This window comes from Mustela nigripes, chromosome 7, assembly GCF_022355385.1.
Source record: "Mustela nigripes isolate SB6536 chromosome 7, MUSNIG.SB6536, whole genome shotgun sequence".
Lineage (NCBI taxonomy): Eukaryota > Metazoa > Chordata > Mammalia > Carnivora > Mustelidae > Mustela > Mustela nigripes.
Window position 1 is genome coordinate 135,356,283 of NC_081563.1, and position 10,679 is coordinate 135,366,961.

Genomic DNA, 10,679 nt, shown 5'->3' on the forward strand with positions numbered 1-10,679 from the left:
TACAAGCTAGTGATGTGATGCTCAAAAGGAGACCTCGAAATCACGAGTCTAAACCAGGAGCTTTGCAGTGTTCTTTTCCAAGACTGGGCCTCCACATCACCAAGGGGATAGGTAGTTTGTGCCATTGGCTAATTTAAAACTTGCTGGAGTCCATTTACCAAAGTTACCCATGTTGGGGTACCGGAAACCAGGAGTGAGGGAGCTCCTTGGTGCCCACAGGGATGTGAACCCTGATAGATGGGGCCAAGGCTCATTTCTCCAGCTGTCCAGAACCTAGAGCATAAAAGCCTGCTATGGGTTTACTCTCAATGAACCAGGAAATATTTGTTGAAATTGCTGAACTTCTTAAGATAATTATTTTCGTGTTTTCTAAAATGTGAAGTCTGAGGAGCTCTCCATCTTAAAGATCACTCCTGCAGGAACCCATACTACATGCTGCTTGTGGATTCGCCAGCATCTTCTGGTTCAGAAAGATACAAGTGTAATATTGACGGCCTTAATAAAAGAGAAGTCACTGTGCCATTAAAGATGGACACCCATGGAGCGCCTGCGTGGCTCAGTTGGTTAAGGGTCTGCCTTGGGTTCAGGTCATGATGTCCGGGTCCTGGGACCTAGTACCATATTGGCTTCTCTGCTCACGGGAAGTCTGCTTCTCCCTTTCACTCTCTATGCACGTGCTCCCTCGCTCGCTCGCTCACTCTCAAATAAAAGCTAAAAAAAAGATTTACACCCAGTTAAAACCAGAGGTCCCGCTCTCCTGGAAAGAAGGGTACATAAGCTTCGTGGAGAAGACAGGCTGTCTTGTTCACTTAGGTTTTCCAACATTTTATCACGAAAATCACCGAGCGTGTCGGGGAGTGTCTCCACCAGCCAGAGTCTGAAGTTAACAGGCTGCTTTCGCGTGGCGCCTCCACTTGGCTTTCCTAGGCCTTTGCTCTGCTCTGCTCGCGACGCCACACTTGGCAGTCACCGTGGACGCAGCCTGGCAGCGAGAACTCGCAAGAAAGGAGGCAGAGCTCAGAGGCGGGGCCGAGCAGGTGGGAGCCGCGGGCAGCAAGGCCCAACTCTGTTCCTGCCGTGTTTGGTCTCACCGCGTATTCTGGGAGACAGCCCCCAAAATGGCCTGGGAACGTGGTGCTCTGTGTGTGGGTCTGCGAGCTTCTCCAGAGTCCCCTGCCGTCAGAGGGGCCTCCCGAACCCCGCCTGGCCGACCCATGGGAGGGACGGCTTGGTCTGTCCTGGGCCTGGATGCGAGGCTGCCATGGGCGAGACCTGGGAGAGCGGCGTGGGCGGCAGGCTCATGCCCTCGCTCTTCCTCCTGCGGGGCGGGGTTCTGTCGCGCGAGGAGCTGCTCAGGCGCCTGCTGGGGTGTTTCGGGGCCGGTTCCCATGCAGCTCCCCAAGCATTCATTCGGTCACCATTTTCATCGTGGTTTCCTCATTTTTCTTTAAGTCAATCCACTTTTTTTTTTTTTTAAGATTTTATTTATTTACTTGACAGAGATCACAGGAGGAAGCAGGCTCCCGATGGAAGCAGAGAGCCCGATGTGGGGCTCGATCCCAGGACCCTGGGATCACGACCTGAGCCAAAGGCAGAGGCTTTAACCCACTGAGCCACCCAGGCGCCCCAAGTCAATGCGCTCTTTTTTTTTTTTTTTTTTTTTTTTTTCATTCAACTGAAATGTGATTTTCCTTTGAAGGAAAGGCTCTATGAGAAATTACCAAACACATTAGGAACCCAGAAGTCAGCATTTTCCGGACTAATTCATGATCATGGTTGTGAAATGACTAGTTGTTGCTACTAGCGTATTTTTAATGGAGCTGCAGGACTGCATTAAAATATACACGTTTCCCCACCTCACACAGTGATGGTAAGCATCACCGTTTGCTCAACGGGCTACCATTCTGTGTGTCTGTGTGGGTCTACACGTGTATGTGTGACAGACGTTAATCATGTCCTGGACTGAGACTTTCCCCCATCACGTCTTACGCGGCTGAGGACAGGTAACACTGCCACGTGTAAGGGTCATGACTGCTTCCTTGCACTGCCCCCCAGATGGGAGAAGGGCCGTCTACGGACTGTAATAGGACCTTTGAAATACCCGTATAGCATTGTACATAGTTAGGACATGGACTGCCTGCCTCGCAGTCCTGTCCCGGGACCGTGAGCATGTGATTTCTACTTCTCTGAGCCCCAGGGACCTCATCTGTAGGACAGGAGACATTAAACACATTCGCAAAAGGTGGGTGAGAGTGTTCAGGGTTCAAACCTGCAAAGTGCTTCTGTAGCTGGTCCATAGTAAGAGCTCAAATTCTAGCTGCTACTGCTGTCACTTCCAGGTGGGGTGACGTCCACGGAAGTTCCTCTCCCAAAGGACCAAATTATCCCAAAATACCCACAATGTCCTCCGGGAGGAGGCCTCGGGCAGTCCCAGGCCCTGTTTCCAGGCCGCCAGCAGATGGCGACCACGACCCCTGGGCCGGGCTGCAGGGAGCCTTTGCGGATTCTCCTGCTGGGACTTAGGCTTGTTGGAAGAAGTGAGTGCGGGCTCCCCACGTGGTGGTGTTACCAAGCTTGTAAGATAGTTGGGAAGTGGGGATGAGGAATTATTTATCCTGTTAGAAAAATATCCTTTAAAATTATACACTTTTACCTTTACAAGGATTGATGGCCTCCTTAGAAAATACGAAATTCGGTAATTTTTCAGAGGTCAGATTCCTGATTTTCCTACTTAAGATTTAATGTCCCCCACCACCACTGCCCGGTTTCCTTGTGGAACACGGAAGTTCTGTTGGCTGTGGTGTGGACGACTCTGTCCCCACTCACCATCGGTATTAACCCGTCCTGCTTTGGGACAGAAAGAGAAGGAAATGCCAGCCTCATCCCGGATGGGTGCTGGTGGCCAACAGGGCCACTTTGAGGCAAATTTTAGTAACTCTGAACGCTCTAGACGCACATGTGCTGGTCGGGGGACGTCCGTCCTGGCTGCAGGAGCATCCCACTCTTGCGACAGGGGCTGGGCTGGCGCCTGCAGGCGACGAGCATTTCCCAGCTCAGCGGCGGGATTGCCTGCGAAGTGCGGTGCCCTGATTTCAGAGCTCCAGCTGCACGAGGCGGAGGAGGCAGGAGAACCGCGTGGCTGCCGTACTAAGAGGTGTGTGTGTGTGTGTGTGTGTGTGTGTGTGTGTGTGACAACAGGTGTGTGTCACCGCAGAAGCAGACGAAACCGTCGGCTAGCCCGCTGTGAGTCTGTTGTGAATTTGCATCGATACACGGAGAAATACGGAGATGAGGGCTGTTGCCAAAGCAAATAATAAAAGCCTGTTGCAAACTTGCTGAAAACGTGAGGCAGGCCCTAGAGCGACCCGGCGGGCGAGCTCATCCTTGGAGTCTCCTCCTGGGCAGGGGCGGGCAGGGACGGGGTGGACGAAAGGGCTAGAAGCAGCTCAGCCACCAGCACCCGGGGTGCCCTAGCCCACGCTGGCCCCCGGGTCGCTGGGGCACCGGCCATGCTGCCTCCTGCTCCCGATTCTTCTCGAAGGGAGGACGGCTCGGAAGCAGGAGGCCCTTCCTCTGCTTTGGAGCCGTGACACTGGTAGCCGGAAGGGCAGTGTCACCGTGACTCCAGGGGCTGGAAGGGCTGCCTTTGACTCTCTGTGCTCCGGGGCCTTCCTCAGCAGGCTGAGCGCCCCCTCCTGACCTTGGGCCTGAGGCACCACGTAAATCTGCATTTCTACTCCGCATCTTTCTGACTCTGGGCTTGACCTTTATTTTTTTAAGATTTTACTTATTTGAGAGAGAGAGAAGCAGACCCCCTGCTGAGCAGGGAGCCGGACGTGGGACTTGATCCCAGGAGTCTGTGAATCGGCCTGAACGGCCCAAGACAGACGCTTAACCAACTGAGCCACCCAGGAGTCCTGGGCATGACCTTTAAAGCAAAAAGTGCAACGGAGGCTGAGTTTTGCTGAGGGAATTCTTTAAGGCATGGGGTTTCCCACTGTCTTCAGGTGTGTGGCATGTCCCCTGGTTCCAGGGGCCACTTCCTCTCTTGAGACCTCCTGTAACATGACCCCAGTCCTCGGCTGCCTCACTGGGACTTTGCAGGAGGGGCCCCGTGGTGACCCACATGGGAGGCCCGAAGCGCAATTCTGTCATTTGTCTGCCAAAGCAGAGTAAGTAGATGTTATGGAATAAATTGTGTCCCCCCAAAATCCCTGTGGTTAGTCCCAACCCCCAGTGCGCCAGAATGTGACAACATTGAGGGACAGGGTCTTTACAGACGTGATTAAATTACACGAGGTCATCAGAATGGGCCCTAATCCAGTGTGGCTGGTGTCCTTCTAGGAAGAGATTAGGACACAGACACACAGGAGAGACCATGTGAAGCCAAGGACAGGGGCTTCACAAAGAACCAACCCTGCCAACACCTTGATCGTGGTCTTCGGCCTCCAAAACTGTGCGGAAATAAACTTCTGTCGTTTAAGCCCCCACCCCCCGCCCCCGAGTCTGTGGTCTTTTGCCACAGCAGCCTGAGCTCCCTAGGACAGCGTTCCCAGTAGCTGTTCCTCTTTCAACCGTGTACCATGGTGCCCCCTGCCCCCACCGTGGGGCCAGAACAGACCCATGTCCACGAGGTACCTGCAGGCACCGTCACCAACACACTCCTGGGCTCCCGGGGCAAGTGTCTCTTGCACCTGCTGGGGAAGGCCCCCAGCCTGGCCGTCCCCAGAAGCAGGCCAGCTCCCTCATTCCCACTGCGGGGACAGGCTCAGCCTCTCTCCAGCCTCGGCCCTCACAGAGGTCTCGAAGCTCAGGGATGAGCCACGCACCACACCCGCTAACCTGTAGAGTGGCAGGTGTGCAGCTTCAGAGTGGGAACTGTCGTGCTTATAATCCATGTTTTTAAATCAGCACTGGCCACTTTCCTAAGGGTGACCGAGGCAGTGGCCCACGCTGCCCGCTGACGAAACACCCCCACTAGCCCCGAGATGGCCCCTGCTTTCCACGCTATCTCATATGGCAAAGGGACTTTGCGGATGTGACTGAGGCTCTGGACCTTGAGACGGGGAGATGATCCTTATTATGGGGAGATCATCTTTCAGGTAGCGGTGGGAGTAGAGGCAGAGGGAGACAGTGTCCCCTTCCTGCGGCGTGGGACAGACCACCGAGCAGCAGCGGGCTCTGAGGGCGGGGGCTGCAGGCCAAGGAACCCAGTAGCTGAGAAAGGGCAAGGGGACGGATTGCCCCCCAGAGTCTCCGGAGGGAACCAGCCCTGCCTACACCTTGACTTTGGTCCAGGGAGACCCCTGCGGGGCTCTGACCTCCAGAACAAGGAGGAAGAGAGAGATCTGTGTTGCTTTAAGCCGTAAAGGGTGGGTCGCTGGAGCAGTAATGCAAAGGAGTTCTTAGCAGGGCCGCAGACCCACCCAGCCCAGGGGCGGAATGCAGGGTCGTGAACTTGATGGGGAAAGAGTCTTCTTCACAGGCAATGAGTGCTCTTGTGGCAGCCGCTGTGACCCTGAATCCTGGGGCTCTGTGGCACGCAGGGGACGGTGCTGCCGGACATTTTGCTCATCGCTCCTTCACAAGCACCGTTAAAACCACCATTCGCTCTTGTGACTTAACGCGTCAGCAAAAGGGCACACACATGCCTGTATCACACACTTATTTTTTTTTTAATTCTTTTAAAGATTTTTGGAAAAAAAATCTTTATTTGACAGAGATCACAAGTAGGCAGAAAGGCAGGCAGAGAGAGGGGGAAGCAGGCTTCCCACCGAGCCGAGAGCCCGATGTGGGGCTTGATCCCAGGACCCCGAGATCATGACCTGAGCTGAAGGCAGGGGCTTTAACCCACTGAGCCACCCAGGCGCCCCTTAAAAAACGTTTTAATAGCTGTATTTTAAGGTGATTCTTCTCCGTCGCACGGCTAACCAGCTTACTGTTTGAAACCATCCGTCTGAGGAAGGGAGTAAGGTCTCGGCAGACTGCCGGGGAGCCCAGGCCCACAAAGAGTTGGGGGCCGCTGAGAGGGCACATTGCTGGGGCAGGCTGGGCCTTTCCACACCGGCTGGGAGTTGGGAAAGCATCTCCAACAGAGGGGTTCGGGACTCTGCCCCACAAGCCGTGGGAACCCCTGAAGGAGCCTGTGTGGGAGGGCTGGCGACGTTCCCCCCTCCCCACCGGGCCACAGGTGGCTGTGTAGGCTGCAGACAGAGGCGTGTTGGTAAAACAAAACCCAAAAAATCGCAGGAGGAGGCATTAACCAAGCTCCCAGCACAGGGATGACCTCAGCACTTTCTGTTTTCCTCCTGCGGCTCACAGGGCATCTATGAGGAAGCTGCTACCATGATGCCCATTTCAGAGCTGAGGAAACTGAGGCCCAGGGGGCTTGTCGCTGGCCGAGGTGTGATGCATGCAGAACAGGAGCGTGGCGCTGTCTGGGCTCTGCCTGCCCTCTGCTCCCCACCCCCCACCGGTGCCCACAAAGAGAGCTGAGTGGCTTTCACCACCCGCGGAGGGGGAGCAGGCAGGCGTCCAGCCAAGCCTTTTGCCGGCCAGTCAGACCCACCCAGCCCAAGAAAGTCTGCAAGCCTGAAGTCTCCTGCGCTTCTTCCTTTGTCGCCCTCATGTTTCATTTCAAGGTTCCCTGAGCCTCCAGTTCGGGGGGCGGGTAAGGGGGAGGTCTGCACGCTGCCCTCCCAATCCCCAGCCTGGCTTTGAGGTGAATCCAGCCCGAAGCCACAGAAACCCTGAGTTCTTTGGGGCTCCACGAAGATGCCTGCACACCCCCACTCCCAGTCTTCTGGAATGGGCTCCTATGTGTGCTCGCTCCCTCACTCAGCACACACGGACAGAGCGCTTTCCCTGTGCCAGGCCCTGGGGTCACAGCAGCCTGTCCTCTTGGAGCTGGCCTCTGGCAGGGAGACAGTCAGTCCCTAGAGAAGCACATGGAGGTTGGCGGGGGTGGCTGGGCAGGGACACTAGCTTTTGAGGGATGTTAGAGACCAGACAGTGCCTCTGAGATGCAGGTAGGGATGGTGGGGTCCTAGCCTGGCTGCTTGCCGAGGGGAAGAGACCAGGATCTGGGGACCGCCGGGAGGGGCGCAGGGAAGGCAGGTGCTGGTTCTGTTCCTGGTGGAGCTTGGGTGGGGAGGAGGAGGTTGTTGTAAGTGGAAGAACCCTTACTTGGATTCCCCCCCCATGCCGGCTGAGCAGCTGAAGCCCAGAGTGGTACAGGACTGCCACCCATGCCTGGGTCCGGGAATGACACCCGGGAGTCCCAGGACCCTCGGTGGGCTCTGAAGGCTGTTCCCAGACCCAAGAGGGACAGGCTGTGGCTGTGGGATTTCATCTACTCAGAGCTCTGTCCTCCTCAGGACCTCCAACTGCGTGAGTCTCCTAGGGCTGCTGCAGCCGACGACAACAGAGTGGGTGGCTTAAAATGACAGAAATGTATTCGCACATGGTTCTGGAGGCCTGAAGTCCATAGTCAAGGTGTCAGGAGGGGGGCATTCCCTCTGAACACGTGAAGGAGGGAGAGTCTGTTCCATGCGTGCCTTTCTCTCAGCTTCCGGTGCCACCAGCAAGCGTGGTCAGCTTGTAGATGTCTCTCTTCAGCCTCTGCTCTGTTGTCACGTGTATGCCCATCTTCTCATGGGCTTCTTGTAAGGACCACAGTTATTTAAAGACTTTATTTATTTATTTGACAGAGAGATCACAAGTAGGCAGAGAGGCAGGCAGAGAGAGAGGAGGAAGCAGGCTCCCTGCTGAGCAGAGAGCCCAATGCGGGACTTGATCCCAGGACCCTGAGATCATGACCTGAGCAGAAAGCAGCGGCTCAACCCACTGAGCCACCCAGGCGCCCAGGACCACAGTTATTGTATTAAGCCCCATATTAATCCAATATGACCTTCTTTTAAATTGATTATATTATAAAAAACCCTACCTCCAAATAAGGTCACATTCACGGGTCCAGGGGTTACAACCCGAACATATTCGGGGGGTGGGGGGGTGGGGAGACGCAATTCAACCCACACATGGCCACACCCGGGCACGGTCTCATGCAAGGACCCACGTTTCCAGACTAGCGTTGTGAGTCTGGGCTTTCCCCCCAAGACTTCTGCTTCACTTAAACTCTCTGTGGTCCCACCCTCAAAGTGGGCCCAGCCCTCAAAGTGGGGAGACAAGTCTTCCTTAAAAGCTATGGGGAGGGGTGCCTGGGTGGCTCAGTCCTTAAGTGTCTGCCTTTGGCTCAGATCATGATCCCCCAGGGCCTAGAATCAGCCCCACATGGGGCTCCCTGTTCTGTGGGAAGTCTGTTGTCCCTCTCCCATTCCCCCTGCTTGTGTTCCCTCCCTCGCTGTGTTTCTGTCAAATTAAAAAAAAAAAAAAAAAAAAAAAAAAAAGCTATGGAGAGAATAAATGAGACCATGGATTGGCCATCATTTACAGCCCTCCGTGGCCTTGGGGAAGCCCCCTGGAGCCTCTGTGGCCTCCTCGGTGGCTGTTTTGAGTTAGATCATCTAATATAGGTCAGGTCACCTAGTCAAGGAGCTGGCCCCAAACAAACAATGAACTTTATCATTATTAGTGGTATGTGCGAGGATTGACCACGTAAAAGTGCCCAGCACTCAAAAATTGTTGGATCGACGTTGGTGGCCCTGCGCCTCTGCATTCTGTTCTCGCTGCTGTTCCCTGTCCTGCAGTGTGGCTCTGGCTCGCCCCGGTTCCCACAGGCCTCTGACTCTGAAGAACACCTATTGCTGTCTTCTCACCGCCCTAGACCCCTAGACCTAACAGTCGCCATTCATTCATGTCTCTCCACTCCTGAAATGCAAGCCCTCGGGGTGGTGGCGGCCGTGGAGGCTTGTTTTTCCTACCAGCAGCGTCCCGGGGCCTGACCCTGATGGGCCATTCATAAGGATCCGAAGGGGGAAGAGCGGATTCCCAAGTGGAGATGGGGGCACGTGGGCAAGCGGCGCCACCCGACGGGCGCGGTCAGGAATGCAGAAACTCAGGGGGCCACAGTGAACGAGTGAAGGAACCCCTACCCAAGCACTGGCGCGTGAGGGCACACACGGCCCCCCGCCCGGGGGAGGGGCGGGGAGGAGGGATCCCCTTCCCGGGGCCAAGGAGCGCGAGGTGCACGCAGCCAGCCCGCCGTGGACAACGCCCCGCTCGAGCCCCGCGCTTTCCGCTTTCCCGAGCCTGTGTCCCCGCCCTGGGCGGCCGCCCCTGGCTGGGGAACCCCGGAACCCCAGAACCCCGCGGCGCCAGCACGTGCGCCGCAGACGCCAGCTGCCCGCGTGCAGCCGCGCTCCACGCCGGCGCTCCTCCCGCGCCAGGTTTTCGCCGGGAGGGGCTCGGGGCGCGGGGCGGGCGGGGCCGCCGCGGGGTGGGCGGGGCAGGGCGCAGGGGGCTCTGGGACTTGTAGGCGGAGAGCCTCGGCTGCCGGCGCCCGCCGCAAAAGCGCCGCCCAACCAGCTCAAGTGCGTCCTGGCCAGCGCTGGGGCAGCCTCCGAGAGGCCCTGTCTGCGACGGAAGGGGAAATTGAGGCCGGGCCGAAGGGACTCCGCTTACCCAAGATCACGCGGCCGAGTGACGGCCGCCTTCCCAGGCCTCTAGGAAACTCGTTTAGGCCACACTTTAATCAAAGTTTCCAAAGGGCGCTCTAAGGGCCCCTTGTCTGGGGGGTGGAGCTCTCCTCACCTCCGTTTCATCGTGCATTCACTCAACAAACATTTGCCGAGGGCCCTCTGCATGCCAGGCCTTCGGCTTGAGCAAGACCGAGATCTCACCTAGCATAAGAGGGAGAGCCCCAAGCGCACGGGTGGGCGGGGTCTGGAAACCCGAGGACTTCGAAGGAAATAAAGCAGCAGGATAAAGGAGGCAGGAGTGTGGCCGGGGTGTTGGAGGGACATGAGCCATAGGACTGAGGGAGGAATGAGGTGGGACAGAGGACTGTGTCCTAGGAGGACTGATAAAGATGGGGGCCCCCCTCCCCGAGTCGGGGGGAGGCTCAGGCACAGGTTTGAGGAAGGGAGGGCGAGCAGGGCCAGGGGACCTCGGACTCGAGACAGTCTCTGTCTGGAGTCGAACACAGCCTAGACAGAGAAGGTGCGGGATGAACACCTGAAACACCAGGGCACAAGGCAGGCCGTGCCACTCCCAGTCCGGCAGACCCCGGCCTGTGTTCCACTGTCCCCAAGGCGACAGGCTCCGCCCAAAGTGACCTCACTTAGAGCTGCAGTTCTCCGCGGCGCTAGTGTGTGCACAGCTGCCCCTGGCCATGCGGAGGGTTGGAGGCCCGGAGCAGCCCCCTGCTCTGCCCGAAGTTGTGACCCGCCAGCGGGGAGCGCTGATGCCGGGGCCAGCTTCAACGCCCCGAACTCAGCATCGGTTTATTGCTCTGCTGTTCGATGTGAAATTGCTAATGAGTTTGAACGAGTTCTGTAGCCAGTCCTGCCTGGTGTGGAGCTCACAGAGGCCCTGCCATGGCCTGTTTCTGTGGCTGGGGCAAGGACAGAGGGACCAGACCACCCTGAGCTTGCATTTCCCCCAGGGTCGCACATCTAGAGGGAGGAATCCGTGATATCAGCTGCGGATGGACTTTTGATGAGGCCAGAACAACTCCCCCTGCCTAGACACCCTCCGGGGGTCTCTGCGATCACTCTAGACCC